Consider the following 16,670-nt stretch of genomic DNA (forward strand, 5'->3'; position numbering starts at 1 on the left):
TAGACAGCATATTAAAAAGAAGAGACATTGCTTTGCCAACAAAGATCCGTCTAGTCAAAGCTATCATTTTTCCAGAGTTGGTCCATAAAGAAAGCTGAATATCAAAGAACTGATGCTTTTGAACTGTGGTGTTGGAGAATATTCTTGAGAGTCCCTTGGAGAGCAAGGAGACCCAGCCAGTCAATCCTAAAGGAAATCAATTCTGAATATTCATTGGAAGGACTGATGCTGAAGCTGTAATACTTTGGCCACCTGATGGAAATAACAACTCATTAGAAAAGACACTGATGCTGGGAAATTCTGAGGGTGGGAGGAGAAGGGGATGAAAAGGATGAGATGGCTGGATGACATCACTGACTCAATGGACATGAATTTGGGCAAGATCTGGGAGTTGGTGATGGACAGGGAAGCCTGGAGTGCTGCAGTCCATGGGGTCACAAAGAATTGGACATGACTGAGCTATTGAACTGAACTGCACTGACAGTTTTAATAATCTGGAAGTCAAAGGCAAGTGATAGCCATATTTAGAGTAGGTTGATGATATATATCATGTATGCTCATTTTTTTCAAATGTAAGATGTTTAACCATTATTTAAAAGAAATCTGCATAATATTATGAATTAGTCATCTTCAAATTTTGTAGTGTAGAAGATCCATAGAGGGGTGCTTGGTTGAAGATGGGAAATAATTGTGGGATCGTGGTCTAGATTAATCATCTTTACTTGACTAGCCTCTCTCCACAGTATCCTCAGCTAACACAGGATCCCTTTTTACCCATTTTTAGATGGAAGTTCTGCCTAATATATCCTGTATGAAAAGATTCCTCTATTCAGTATGGAAGTTTAAGAATTAGTGATTCAGGTAAAAATTCAAAAGACTTAAATCTTCTTTCTCTCTCTCGGTCTTTATTTTTAAACATTAAGATTGAAGAATTCTAGTGACAGATTTTAGTAAAAGAAGCAGTGTAAGAAATCCAGTAGAGATAAGTTAGATGACAGACAAGTCGAATTAGGGAAGAAAGTCAGTCTTGGGCTTTGATCCCAAGAAGGTCATTAGACTCCCTAACTCAGGGACTTTTAGCCAAGATAGTTGCTTGGTGGTTGCACATCATGTCAATTCTGATAGTAAAAAATATCCACAAAGCACCATGAAAAAGCATAACACCAGGATGACAAATTTGAGTGAGTCAGTGCAAAAGAACTGACTAAAAGACAGACTATACTGCCTACAGATAGAATGATTTTTCCTCCTTGAGGGAAAAAGCAATAAAATGGTAGGTAATCTGTCTCTTTGTAGGAAAAGAGAAAATGGATCACATACACAAAATATTCCCAATTTTAGGGTAGTGCACTGTCAAAATGGATGATACTTCCTTAACCTGATGATTCATTTATGTTCTATTTCTTTAATTGCTTTAGAATCTGCTATATAAATATTTGGTTTTTGTTTCTTGAAATGAGGAGTTATACAGCTTATGCATGAAAATTGTGAGAGGACGATTTGAGGTTCTAATTTGGTATTTAGCTGCTTGTTCCATCCCAGAGTTGACTTCAGTGGCTGTCGTATCAAAGATAAGTAGGGTAAATATCAGCTGAATAGCAATGCATTATATGCCATTACCTGCGTGATCACAAACATGATGTTGCCATTTATAGAAAGGCCACAGCCCATATTAGTTTATGAAATCCAGGATTTCTATGGTCTCAGAATGTCTAGCTTCTTGAATTTTGACCACCATTTTCAAATATTGCTTATTGTATGTAAATTAAAAATTTTTTTCCACCAGCTTTATTTCTGTATTTTATTCTTAAAGTTTATAGATGGTAATCTTCTATGAGTGTGCTAAATGTAGTCCCCCGAAGAATCCTTTACCTGGGCCTGCCTTAGATGACCAAATCAGAAGCAAAGATAAATGGGTTGAAATCTGAACATCCTCTTGACTTCAGTAGCTTTTGGGCACAGATAAGTTCCGAGTGGTATATATATTGGATCGGTCAAAAAGTTCATTGCGGTTTTTCACTGTCTTATAGGTCAACCCAGTTTTTCCTACACTCTGATTCTTGCTCAGACCTGCTAGTATCCAGCTTCCCAGCCACTGGACAGTCTTATAGAGAGTACTAAAAGTGTTGAAGTGGCTTCTCTGTCAGTCAGATTCATGATGTAATAGCCACTGTGTTTTTCTTCTCTTGCTTCTGTTTCAGTGTTGGTGATCTCTGCTCATGAATTCACTTGGGAGTGTCTCCCTCCTCCACTACTGCCAGTACCCACCACGGGAACACTAAATGTTAAAAAGTGATACGTTCTAGAACTCTGGAAGTGTCATGTCAAGGGATTAGATCAGAGATGTGGGGCATGACAAAATAGGATGACTCGATTTCCGATCAGTGTCCCATTTGTCACCTGTCCTACACACACCAGCTCTGCCATGCTGTGTATCTTACAGGGTCTCGCATAAGATCAATTTCTTCAGCTACTGCCTGCAGCTTCTTCTCTAAAGGGACAGCCCCAGTCTGAGGAGGTGGGCAATAGCATTCCACACATTAACTACTCAATCTCTGGCCCCAGGACTTTGTGCATAAAAATATTTCTCTTTCCAAGTGCTTGTCCTCTCCTTAATTAGACTTAGATGGAAAGTATGGTCAGAAACTCCATTTATGCCCAGCTCTGACAGCACTGATACCTCCCTTGGTTCCAGAATTGTACAAACTTGTGATTTGAGGACTCTTACCCTCACCATATTAGGGGCATGAAAAGACACCATACTTGGGTGAAATCCCAGATGTATCTAAGCATCATGTCATCTCTACAGATGGTGTTGTAGAGGAGTTGGAATACACTATGGAAACTTCAGAGAGGGTAAGTGCAGTAACACGTACCACTCATGTTTATTGCGGTGCTTCATATTAGCTTTTGTACACCTTCAAAGCATTTCTCTGTGCTGGTGATAACACATTTTTCTTTTAATGATTTGTGCTTGTCATTGAGGCATGAACATCGTGGGTTCTGTCCAAATGGTATTGAGGACAGGTTTCTTCAAACAGTGCCAAGATGAAGTGGCACAGCCTGCTCGGTGCATGGTAACCAGAGAGTAAGTCATTTTGTTCCAACTCATGCGGCTTTTGTATTTTAAGCACAATTTGGAAGCCAGATTGTTGTGTGGACTGTATTTTTCCTCACTACATGGCTTTCATTTGTTCACATTAATTTCCTTTGGAAAGGAACATGATAACCAGTTCATCTTAGTCCTGACTGACCTGTTTTGAACAAGGATGGAGGTAGTGAGGAGAGATGGGATGAGTCCAGACCAGGTTGGTTCATGTAAGAGAAATGGTGGAAGGAACTGGAAATGGTTATGCAGGTGCAGGGATGAACCTTGTCTATAAAGGACTGAAGAGATTTCATTGAATCTTTCAGAAATTCTGTAAACATTGACCTTTCCCAGTTTGACCACTCTTAGCACCAATTAGTACCTTATATTTTTGATGTTGAGCTCATTCAATTAAGTATTTAAACAGATATCATGCCTTATTGTTATTTGATTGTTTTATATACCTAGTTTCTGTTTCTTCAATAATTATAAGCACCTTTAAAGTCAGGAAATTGTCATTCCTTTCTTTAAGCAAAACTTATGCTTTTTAATTACATGTGAAGGTAAATTCCTTTTTTTTTTTTTTTTAATGATCTATGGCCATAATATTGTAAAATGTGGTGGAATTTAGTCTCTGCTTACCATGCAAAATTCAGAGGCAAAAATATTAGAACTTTTAAAACAGATTTTTCTTTATTGGGCTCAGGAATATAGGTTGGAAATTCAAACCCAGAACAGACCATAAGAAATTGCTGATAAGCTTTTATTGAGCATAAAACTCATAAAATTTCAAACACTGGTGGTCCTTTGGGGTCACTTGTCCAATGCCCTCATTTTATTAATGGGGAAATCAAGGTGCAGAGACACAAGCGACTTGCCCCAAGTCTCAGTGAGAGTGAATGGAAGGAGACCTGAACTTGGATCTTCCTTTCCCAGGATCGTGCCTTATATTGCCATCACTGTTGTGGTTTTCACAGTGTACCGGGAACTCGTCAACAGGCTTGGTATTACATTTTGATGAAGTTATAAATGTCTGTCTGTAATAAATGGGGCTATATATTGTCATTACAATAGGCATTTGGTTGCCTTTCAGCATCGAGTGTTACTGCAAGGCTGTGACCAAGATCTTACATCCATTTAACAAATAATTCATTTTCATTTCTACTATATGCCAAGCACTAGGCCAGGTACAGAGAGCCCAGTGTTCTAGATGACATTAAGGTGTGCTTCTTGGCTTCTACTCCTGCTGATTCTCCCCAGTGGTACATGTAGCCTGAAGTCTAGTCAAATCAGTATCCCACATGGCAGATAGCCTTGCCACAATGATGGCCATATCCTTGGCCATAGGCAATAAAGAAAAATAAACATGATAATTTAATGGCCAAAACAGACTCTGCTGTATAAGTTTATGTGTAATAGTTACACAGATGTTTTTCAAGCATCTCCAAACTTACTTTTTGGTATATATAATTTTATATAGTTATGTACTATATATAATTATAAAGACAAATATAATCATAATAGTTATATATTGAGTCACTGAATGTATTCTTCAATAGATTCTGAAATGAAAACAATTATTTTATTGGAGAGAAGTGTCCCTCTCCTACACATAATTTGTCCCCTAGGAAAGATGGAAGGAATTTCTGTGCTTAGAATGCTACCACCTGGCAGTAAACTTGACTATCAATTCACGTGGCTTTTATCAGCTTTGAAGCCAGGCAATTCTTGTCAAATTTTTAGTTTGAAGAAATGTGCATTATTTCACATTTTGAACCTTGGGTATTTATTATGCCATTCTTTCAAATTTGTATAACTCAAAGTTGCATAAAATTAGACTGCAATGTTTTCTCAGGAGGGTGGAAAACAAAAAAAAGTTGGAACCTTTGAGCAGGTGGTATAAACATTCAGGAAAAGTAGAAGATGTAATCCTTGTTCTTAAATAGCTTCAACTGAATTAGGAAAATCAAACAGATGTATATAAAGCACATGAGTACAATCCAAAGCAGTATTTCTCAACCTTTTTGCTATTATGCTCCCCAAGAGCTTTTCTAGAATTTTTTTTTCTGATTGCCCCCTACTCCATGGAAACATATTACGGATCTACTGTCTGTTTATGTTCTATGTGTATATATGTGCTTCATACACAATTTTAGTAAGATTTTTAATTCTCCAGTAACCAGTTTTCATCCTCTTAGGGGTATAATTTCCCTCATTTAGAATGCATGATTTAAATAATACATACCTAAGTATATGATAATAAAATAAAACAGAGGTTAACTGCATATAAGACCCTGAAAGATGAGAGTAATAGACACAGGACATGGACAAAAATGTATAAATCAGTGGCTACAGATGAAATATGAAAAATCAAAATTAACCAATATTTGATTAATTTTTGACATGTATGCACTGTATTTAAAATGGATAACCAACAAGGTCCTACTTTATAACACAGAGAACTGCTCAATGTTATGTGGAAGCCTTGATGGGAGGGCGAGAATACATGTATACTTTAGACTGAGGCCCTTTGCTGTCCACCTGAAATTATCACAACATTGTAAATCAGCTATACTCCAATATAAAATGAAAAGTTTAAAATGATGTTTGTGAAACATAATATTGTACCAGTTTCATGTTTTGTTCCATGCTAAGCTCTGAAAAATTATATTACATTTGAAAACAGTTTGTGAGTTAGATTTTCTCACTTCTTAATAATCCCTGAGAAAATGAGTTACTTATAATCAAAGTTCAAAAACTGAATTATTTAAAACATTGCAAAATCTTTGTAGCAACACACACACACACACATTTAAAGTGGGACATGAGTACATTTAATATATGTCACATAATATTGGGTGGCAGTTCCAAAATAGGCTTGGGAAGACTTCCTCATGAGTCCTACCTTGACTGCGCCGTGGGTACAACGTGCCAGAATTGGTATATGGAAGACAGAGGGAAGCAGGAGGAGGTGGCAGCTCCCCTTAGGCATAAGTGGTTGGTGTCTTTATATATGTGTTAAAGAAAAATACTTAACAGAATTAATTATCTTTGGTTAAGGAGCCTTTTTTACAAAGCCCCAAAGGCCATATATTCATTGTACAAACTGAGTTCTTAGCAAGTGTGAAACATACAGAGATGCATACACAGACCCACCCTGAAAACAAAGAAGATATGTGCCACTTTTTTACTGGTTCCCAACAGAATCCTGTTACTTCCTGTGAGCCCTGTTTTAAGTTTGTTTTTAATCCGGGGCGGTGGGTGGGGGGTGTTGGGGAGGAAGTGAAAAATCTTATGATTGATAACAAAAGATAAAACAGAAGTTGGATGTGATATAAATTGTTTCAGAAATAACTTGGGTTTATTCTCCTAATATTTTAGTTGATTAGTATTTTAAAGTTTCTAAAAATCTTAAATTATGATTTTTAGTGCAATTTGACAAGAAGTCACTGATCTTGAGTTTTCACCACAGGTTGCCGAACTTTCCTGGTTATCATGGGCGGTGATAATCTTTTTGACAGACAGGGTTTAGGAGTTGTCCCACATTGAACTTGGCTTTATTATGAACATCAGCTCTGTATTGATCTTCATTTTTCCAACCTCATTTCTTGTTTCTTTCAAGTTACCTCTGGGAGATCTGTAATATTAGGGCTACAGAGGATGCCTTGTTGTTGAGAAAAGTTTGAAAAGTTGGTTGTGGTTATGTTTCAAGTTTACATTCACAGAATTTCAGGGAAAGGAAGTTGAACTGGATTGGAATGCTGGTAACAGTAACAGCTTGCAATTATGGGACATTCAGACTTTTTCAGATTTCGGTGTTGTCACTTTACAAGCTTCTTACAGATGTCCGCAGGAGTAATATGTGCATTCTAGAATCTTTGAAAGATAATCAGGGAAGTGAAATGACTTGTCTATAATTATCTAGCCAGCCTATTGCTTGGCTTCCTTCTATTTGATATTGTTTAAACTGTGACCCTCTTGTTCTTCTATAACTTTTCTTTTGCCCCCCTTTTTTTTGGGGGGGGAGGGTAATATTTTGTTATTTTTTTAATTTATTTTTTACTTTTCTCCTTGTTCTTTTAAAAAGTACATTTGTATTGAGCAGTTCCAAGTCTCATATAATGAAGGTAAAATCAGTCGTTACACATAAAACACTCCTTGCCTTTGAATTTACATTTTGGCCATAATTTTCTCTTCTAACCCCTGGACATATGCCCTTCCTGTTTGCAGTGATCTTTAGTAAAGCATCTCACCTCTGAACTCTGCTCATGGCCAAATGGAGAATTTGTTACCCATTACTACTTGAGACTGGAGAATCCCATGGACGGAGGAGCCTGGTGGGCTACAGTCCACGGGGTCGCAGAGTCGGACATGACTAAGCCACTTCACTTCACTTCATTTCACTACTTGAGAGGGATTACCTTGACTTCCTCTGGGTGAATGTGTCATTTGAGGAGGTGTCAAGTGAGATTGCTAGTGGTTATAGACCCACCTTGCAGGACTGGTGAAGAGTGAATGAAAGTTGGTTGCAAAAAAATCAAGCTCCTGAGGGCAAATCGGAAAGCTTAACCACCGAAACTGTAGAGGGTACGGCCGTGGTGCTTGTGAGCGTAGACCACGTCCATGGCGGTGACAGCCTTCTGCTTGGCGTGCTCGGTGTAGGTGACCGCGTCCCGGACCACGTTCTCCAGAAACACTTTCAGGACCCCGCGGGTCTCCTCATACATGAGCCTAGAGATGCGCTTCACCCCACCACGACGATCCAGGCGGCGAAGAGCAGGCTTATGATGCCCTGGATGTTGCCGCGCAGAACCTTTCAGTGGTGCTTAGCGCCGCCTTTCCCCAGGCCTTTGACGCCTTTGCTGCGTCCAACATCGCTTCCCGAGAAGCAAATCAACAGCAACTAAAAAGTTGGCTGTATCGTCTTGTCCATAGAAAATAGATGATGTAAGGCTTACTCTTCTCACTAGACGTTTTGCTACTTAGAGTAAAGTTATGGACCAAAGTTGAGGTCTGAGAATTAAGGAATGCGTTTTTAATGGAAACATCACCAGCATCCTGGCCAAATGGAAATTGAACGTTTCTAAATAGGAAACAAAAGATCACTTTGCTCCTAGAAATGCTGATATGCCAGGCTTAAAGATAGCTCCTCAGCAGAGAACTCGCTCTTCTCTCATGTGGAGAATCTGTTCTTGTGGAAAGATAGCCAAGGGTGTGCGCCTCTACAAAGGTTGGCAGTAAGATGCGTTTATTCTCAATGAAGGGCTTACTCTTTTGTAAAGGGCCAGAGCTCCTGTAATGTCACCACTAATAAGACTTTTTCAAAGAGACCTTGGGCTTCTCTCAATGTGTCTGGTTGCAGAGGAGAATTCCCTTAAAGTAGGAATTAATGGGTTTATTTACTTAGTTAGGAAGAGCATATGTTTGAGTTATATTTTTTGGCTACATTTCTCTTGATCTCTAAGGCATAACTGAATTCTAATGCCTTGAGGCATTTGCCAGATGGCCACATCTTAGGAATGGTCCAAATTTTTATTCAGGTGATTCTTTTTCATATTTCACCCCCCTCAAAAGAATGAAAAATATATTTGCTCAGGATATAAACACTTTGATATAAATGTACCTCTCGTTTAAGCAAGAGAAAAAGAAAATAGTAATACTGGTCTCCTGGAAATTAACCAGTAAATATAGATAGCCAGAACAAAGCTTATAAATGGGTTAAGTGATATGGTATAGTTTATACGGGAAATTGAGGCCATATACTTCTAGAACACCAAACTTGCCTTATCTACCTCATCTCTACCTAATAGGAACAAGGTAGTGGAAGAGTAAGGATAATTAATCCTTGGTTAGATCCCCTTATTACTTGCCAATAGCCATTGGATTTCCATTTCTGATCTGGTTTCTGAGACTTCTTTCTTTTGTGATCCCTTGAGTCAACAGTTGTCTAAATTTCCATGTTTTATTTTCTCCTTTTTCTTCATAGATCAGCTTGGTAAATAAGTATGTCTGGTCTCTCATTATCTTTGCTGTTTGAAACACATACTTTAAGAGATGAAGAAGAATAAAGCTGAAATTGGTGCCTGTAAAAAGCTTCTAGCTTGCTGATATGCATTGCTTCCATAGAGTAGTTTCCTGATCCCTGTTTTGAAGTGTATTTTTAGATAACACTAACAAAACACTAGCCAGTTTGAATTCATTTTCCCATTTTCAGAAAACAGTGAATTGGCAGATATTCAGAGAACTGGCAGATGTTCTGAGAACCAGGGCTTCCCTCGTAGCTCAGCTGGTAAAGAATCCTCCTGCAATGCAGGAGACCCTGCTTTGATTCCTGGGTGAGGTAGTTCCCCTGGAGAAGGGAATGGCTACCCATTTCTGTATTCTTGCCTGGGAAATCCCATGCATAGAGGAGCCTGGCAGGCTACAGTTCATGGGATCCCCAAAGAGTCAGACATGGCTGAGTGACTAACACTTTCAGAGAACTAAAAAGAACATAGGACATTCCAGAGTAGAATTTTGGAGCTGGAAGTGGAACTAAACACCGTCTAATCTAATCCTTTCTTACTGCAGGCAAAGACATGTCAGTTCAAAGAAGTTAAGTTTGTTCCTAGTACATGGTTGAGCCAGGACATGAGCACTTACTTTTCCACTTTTGGACCAGTGCTTTTCCACTACCAAAAAGAATTATAATGCAACAAGCAGGACCAAAGGTATAAAACTTCCATTCCAGAGAGGGATTTGCCTCAAATGAAGTTTACTTAGCAACTCTAGTTCTGTCTCCTGACTACTTTTTCCTCCTTAATTATTGTTGTTAATTTGTATTTATTGATTCATCTGCTAGGTGAACTATTTCTTTGCACAAGCTGGTATTATAAACCCTCTTAGAGATTACACACTAAAAAGGACAAAATGACAAAATGTGGCTGTAATTTAAAACCTTGTTTTCCAGAGCTTTACTAACATTTATCTTCTAAAATAGATTTTTCTTTGTAGCAGTCAGTTCAGCACCAATCACAAGATTGTTGGAAAGATTAGAAACTGGTTTCTTTTCCTTTCCTGTTCTTATTTCCTTATTACCCCTTTACCTTTTCAAACTCTGCTTCATTACTTCTTTTGGAGGATGGATTGACTAATTTATTGATTTATTCATCAAATATTATATTTGGTGACTACTATATGCCAGTCTCAGGCTGGACTCTGGGAAACATAAAGACAAAAATAGTACTGATTCCAGAGTTCCTGTGGACTTCTCATCTAGCATAGGGAAGAGGAAACCTGTGGCAGAGGGACCAACTGGGACTAAGTGGCAAAAGCAGTTTCTTGTCTTTTTTGCAGCGTGACATAGAAAATGATAATATTTGTATGACAAATGGCAGGACCCTGGTGGTAATTTGGAAGCCTGAGAGGTTATTCTTGGATAGATGGAAATGAGTGATATTATAATAGAGCCTGGCTGTGCCCAGCCCGTAGCACGCAGCTGTTAGTATGTGCCATTACCCCACACCCTGTTACCAGGCAGTAGTTACCCGGGACTGTTAGTGGTCCTGTGTAGCCATTGGTTGGCACTGCAGTGGGCCCCTCCCCCAAGCGACCAACTGTCAATAAATGACCGTTAGTGGTCCTGCTCAGCCATTGGTTGGCACTGCAGTGGGCCCCTCCCCCAAGCGACCAACTGTCAATGAGTGACCGTCAGTGGTCCTGCTCAGCAGTGGGCCCCTCTGTCAGTGACCAGTTGTCAATAGGTGACCCTTAGTGGGCCCATTGGGCTTCACTGGTGGCTCAGAGACTAACGAATCCAGCCTGCAATGCAGAAGGTGTCGGTTTGATCCCTGCATTGGGAAGATCCTCTGGAAAGGGAATGGCTACCCACTCCAGTATTCTTGACCGGAGAACCCCATGGAGAGAGGAGCCTGGCAGGCTCTAGTCCATGAGGTCACAGAAAGTTGGACATATTTGAGCAACTAAGCACAAGTGAGCTCATTTCAGCCAACAGTCAGGGGAGAGGTGGTCTTCAGGGTGAGAGTAAAGAGGCAGATCCTGACCTTCTCTCCTCAGGGGCCTTGGATCATCAGGTGAGCTGGGAGCCCAGGGAATGGGATGGGGGCTGTGTCCTGCAGGGCTCTGGAGCCCATCCCAAGTCCACGCACTGGCCAGGCCCAGACCTCGAGGTGGCAGTGAACCTCCCCTCATCCCTGCCTCTGCGACCTAATGACAGCAGCTGTCTACTTGGGTCATAGTCTGAGAGACCTGCCCCCATGGTACCAGTGGTTTGAGGAGCTTGAGGGCCAGTTGGGTCATAGGCACCTGGCTCCCTCAGTGATGATAGGTGGGCAGGGTTTGGGGACCTGGCACTGAGGGTGCTGCTAGCTGGACTCTGCCTCCTCTGAGCCAGGACCAGGACCTCAGAGGGTGAAAGTTGTGCCTTGTGACATTGCCCTTTCTTGTCAGAACAGAGAATAACATTTGTTTGGTGAAGATTTATAGGGACATGATTAGCTGACTGTGACCTGACCTCAAGAACAAAGGATCTGACACCAAGAAGTTCACAACAGTTAACCACGCATCTCTCTCACCTTTCCTAGAAAAGGGCTTTCATACAAGCTTTTGGGGAATTTGGGGGTTTTAAGGCATGAGCCACCTGTTTCCTTGCATGGCTTTCAATAAACCTATCTCTGCTCCAAATTCTGATGTTTTGATATTGTTTGGCCTCACTGTGTGGTGGGCACATGGACATGAGTTTCTGTAACAGTATGTCTTGCCAACCTCAGACCCCAAATAGCCAGCCCAGGGGTGAGATGATCAACTTCTAGCCCTGGCTTGCTGGTTGGGATGCCCTGCAGTAGTTTTGCAAAGGAAATGTTTTCCTTAAATGAGGAAGTTATAGTAAAAATGGAGGAAAAAAAAAAGATTAACCTTAAAGATATTGGGGAAATGGGATTGACATGACTTAGTGAGTAGTTGAGATATGGGGAAGAAGTCAAGGATGATTCTTGAGTATGTGACCTGATCACCTGAGTGCATGATGGTGCCATATACTGAGATGGTAAGTCTTGCAGCAGGTGGAAAAAGAGGAGGCAGAAGCTGTGAATACACTTGAATTAGGCCCTTGGATGAAGTGCAATTTCCAACAGAATTGACTGGGACCTGGAGAAGAAAATGGCAATCCACTCCAATATGCTTGTCTGGAGAATCCCATGGACAGAGGAGCCTGGTAGGCTACAGTCCACAGGGTCGCGAAGAATCCAACACGACTGAGTGACTTCACTTTCACTTTGGGAAGGGCCAGGCTGGTGTAAACTCTGCCCAAGGACAAAAATGGTATGGACCTAACAGAAGCAGAAGATATTAAGAAGAGGTGGCAAGAACACACAGAAGAACTGTACAAAGAAGATCTTCATGACCCAGATAATCACAATGGTGTGATCACTCACCTAGAGCCAGACATCCTGGAATGTGAAGTCAGGTGGGCCTTAGAAAGCATCACTACAAACAAAGCTAGTGGATGTGATGGAATTACAGTTGAGCTATTTCAAATCCTGAAAGATGATGCTGTGAACGTGCTGCACTCAATATGCCAGCAAATTTGGAAAACTCAGCAGTGGCCACAGAACTGGAAAAGGTCCGTTTTCATTCCAGCCCCTAAGAAAGGCAATGCCAAAGAATGCTCAAACTACTGCACAATTGCACTCATCTCACGCGCTAGTAAAGTAATGCTCAAAGTTCTCCTAGCCAGGCTTCAGCAATGCATGAAGCGTGAACTTCCAGATGTTCAAGCTGGATTTAGAAAAGCCAGAGGAACCAGAGATCAAATTGTCAACATCTGGATCATACAAAAAGCAAGAGAGTTCCCAGAAAAACATTTATTTCTGTTTTATAGACTGTGTCAAAGCCTTTGACTGTGTGGATCACAATAAACTGTGGACAATTCTGAAAGAGATGGGAATACCAGACCACCTGACCTGCCTCTTTGAGAAACCTGTATGCAGGTCAGGAAGCACCAGTTAGAACTGGACATGGAACAACAGACTGGTTCCAAATAGGAAACCGAGTACGCCAAGGCTGTATATTGTGACCCTGCTTATTTAACTTATACGCAGAGTACATCATGAGAAACGCTGGGCTTGAAGAAGCACAAGCTGGAATCAAGATTTCTGGGAGAAATATCAATAACCTCAGATATGTAGATGACACCACCCTTATGGCAGAAAGTGAAGAGGAACTAAAAAACCTCTTGATGAAAGTGAAAGAAGAGAGTGAAAAAGTTGACTTAAAGCTCAACATTCAGAAAACTAAGATCATGGCATCTGGTCCCATCACCTCACAGGAAATAGATGGGGAGACAGTGGAAACAGTGTCAGACTTTATTTTTTGGGGGGCTCCAAAATCACTGCAGATGGTGATTGCAGCCATGAAATTAAAAGACACTTACTCCTTGGAAGTAAAGATATGACCAACCTAGATAGCATATGAAAAAGCAGAGACATTATTTTGCCAACAAAGGTCCGTCTAGTCAAGGCTATGGTTTTTCCAGTGGTCATGTATGGATGTGAGTTGGACTGTGAGGAAAGCTGAGTGCCAAAAAATTGATGCTTTTGAACTGTGGTGTTGGAGAAGACTCTTGAGAGTCCCTTGGACTGCAAGGAGATTCAACCAGTCCTTCCTAAAGGAGATCAGTCCTGGGTGTTCATGGGAAGGACTGATGTTGAAGCTGAAACTCCAGTACTTTGGCCACCTCATGCGAAGATTTGACTCATTGGAAAAGACCCTGATGCTGGGAGGGATTGGGGGCAGGAGGAGAAGGGGCCGACAGAGGATGAGATGGCTGGATGGCATCACCAACTCGATGGGCATGAGTTTGAGTAAACTCTGGGAGTTTGTGATGGACAGGGAAGCCTGGCGTGCTGCGATTCATGGGGTCGCAAAGAGTCAGACACGACTGAGCGACTGAACTGAGCTGAACTGAAGCCTGACAAGTTAAGGAAACTATAGCTGTTTGGAGATCTCTGCCTTTGCCTCTGAGTCCTGATATGACTTTTTTCAAGATATGGTTTCTATTAAAGAGTAAAATTTTAAATAAGGAAAAATAGTTTGTATAAATTTGTAGTGGGATGTGATGAGTTTTTGTTTGATGGTTCTGTGCGATGGAGACTCTGAAATGGAGAGTTTGAACACAGAAGATTTATTAATGGAGTTCTCATTAAAGATAATCCTACAGTCTGCAAGTGATGAGAAGAAGAATGGACAGAGCGAAAAGCAGATGTGGAATGAGAAGTCAGCCAGTTCAACCTAGAGCTCTGGATGCCACTTCATGGTACTGAACATGGAGGCAAGAGGGCCTGGTCTTTCTATCCCCACATGAACCATTTTTTTGTGCCTGCCTTCCGGAAGAAGCCATAACTTGAATGCACAAGAGAACTTGAATGGCACAGTTCTCAGAACAGGCCAGTGTCCAATCAGTGAGGGACATAGCTGTGAGCCGTTAGCAGCCGATATTGCAAGTAGATGGGGGAGAGTAGGATAGCTATACCAGCTCTGAAGAAAGGATCTGGGTGGAACCTTGGAGTATTCACCACTCTGATAAGTGAAGCTTTCTGGTAGGGAGTCTCCATAAACTTGGCTTAGAGAGGCAAACTTGGCATTCACTACTGTGTAGAAGATCATTGAGGTCATGGGTCTGATCACTGTGTACAAAGAAAAATTAAAACAGAACCTTGAGCAATATCAAAACTTAAGGAGTTAGATAAATAAGGGAGCCCCAAACATGAAGAGTGTCTAAGGAGGTTGGAAACTCAAGGAACACTGGTCATTGGAGCCGGGTAAAAAAGGCACATTAGCACTGTACAGTGTTGCAAATCAACCTATCTGTGAAACAGAGAGAGAATCACCAGCACAGAGAACAGACTGGTGGTTGCCTAAAGGGAGGGGGTTGGGGGAGCAATGGACTGGAAGGTTGCATTTAGCAGATGTTAAGTTTTTATATACAGAATGGATAAACAACGAGTTCCTACTGTATAGTACAGGGAACTATATTCAATATCCTGTGACAAACAAAAATGGAAAAGAATGTGAAAAAGAATATATGTATAACTGAGTCATTTTTTGACAGCAGAAATTAACACAACACTGTAAATCAACTATACTTCAATAAAAGATGATGAAAAAGACCCAATACAATGCAGTGTGTCAGGAAGGCTTTGAAAATGCCAGGTGGATTTAACAACCAAGGACTAGTTGTGATTTGAGGGAAAGCAGTTTTGTTGGAGTTCTGGAGGCAGAAGCCAGATTGTAGTAGGTGAAGGTAAGAGCAGAAACAGAATAGGTGACACAGTGTGTGCAGGCGACTTTATTAAGAAGTTTGTGCCTTAAGAAAGGAGGGTGGGGTGCAGCAGAAGGAATGCACAGAATGGAAAATGTTTCACCTTGTTTTACTTGATTTTAGTAAAGTAAAGATTTGAGCATGTGTGAGTGATGATTGGGGAATAATGGGCTAAGAATCTGAAAAGAGATGGAGGTGAGATGAGGAGGCTGAAGAAGCAGGAGGGGGTCAGATGCAAACCACAAATGGAGTTGGAAGCCTCAGAGTATTTTAGCTGTTTAAACTGGAAAGAAAACAACTCACGTAGAGAGCAGCCCTTTTAAGAACTGCACAATAAACGTTGGTTATAGCAACAGATGGAGTTTGATTCAAACTCCCTATTATCAGAGGCATTGCTGAAAAATACCCACATGCGTATAAACCTTCTCTGAAGCCACTGGAAAATATTTAGAAAATGCACTAGGCTTAAAGAGGCAGGGGTGAGAATGCAATCTATAACAGCTTCAAAGTAGCCCTTCAGCTAGTACACTTCAGCTTATTTTAACGAGAATGCTTTAGGCACCTAGTATGTGTAAGGACTAGTGACAAAGATGTGTACTGTGCAAAGAGCTGTGGACTTGTACTTGGGACACAGGTTCAGTTCTTGACTTATTGAGGACTTTCAGGGATAATTCATTTATTTGTTAAACGATTTTCCTCCTTAAATCAAAACCATCATTTCTTGTGTTTGAAAATACTAGCTTTGAGTTTGACAAATGGTCAAACTTTGTGGTCCTCTGTTTCCTCGTTTTTAATATGCTGTTTGATGATTGCTAGGCCTCCTTTGAGATCTCATGCTCTGGATTCACAAGATGAGGGCTTTGAGGTGTGACTTAGAAAGAAGACTGTTGGTAGCCATGAATTGTCCCCAGTTCTCAGTCCTTGAATTGATCGCATTTGATGAGGTTTATAGAAGTTAAGTGACTTGCCAAAGTCCCACAATTGGCCCTTGAGCATCTTGTTAAGAATTTGGCTGAATCCCCATCTCCCATTTGAATCCTCATTCTTTATTCTCAAGTTCCTATACCTAGGTGATCAGTATCCTGTGTGTAATGAGAATACCCACAGAAATAGGGTAAGCATGGATTATCTCCTGAACAGCATTCATTTATGTGGTGCTCATGATTTTAAAACATTACTTTTGTGTTAAAATTTAAAATGGCTTAGTAAAGAACAGAATATAAAGTTAAGGGGAAAATGAAGTTGCCAAGGAATTTAATAGTTTAC

At 40.6% G+C, this 16,670-nt stretch overlaps 1 pseudogene; it reads right to left on the reverse strand.

Annotated features, from left to right (window-relative positions):
• Positions 1-7,653: 7,653 nt before the first annotated feature.
• LOC110131603 (histone H4-like) lies at positions 7,654-14,758 on the reverse strand (annotated as a pseudogene).
• Between the last annotated feature and the right edge of the window lie 1,912 nt (positions 14,759-16,670).

Source organism: Odocoileus virginianus, chromosome 3, assembly GCF_023699985.2.
Source record: "Odocoileus virginianus isolate 20LAN1187 ecotype Illinois chromosome 3, Ovbor_1.2, whole genome shotgun sequence".
In the NCBI taxonomy this organism is placed as follows: Eukaryota; Metazoa; Chordata; class Mammalia; order Artiodactyla; family Cervidae; genus Odocoileus; species Odocoileus virginianus.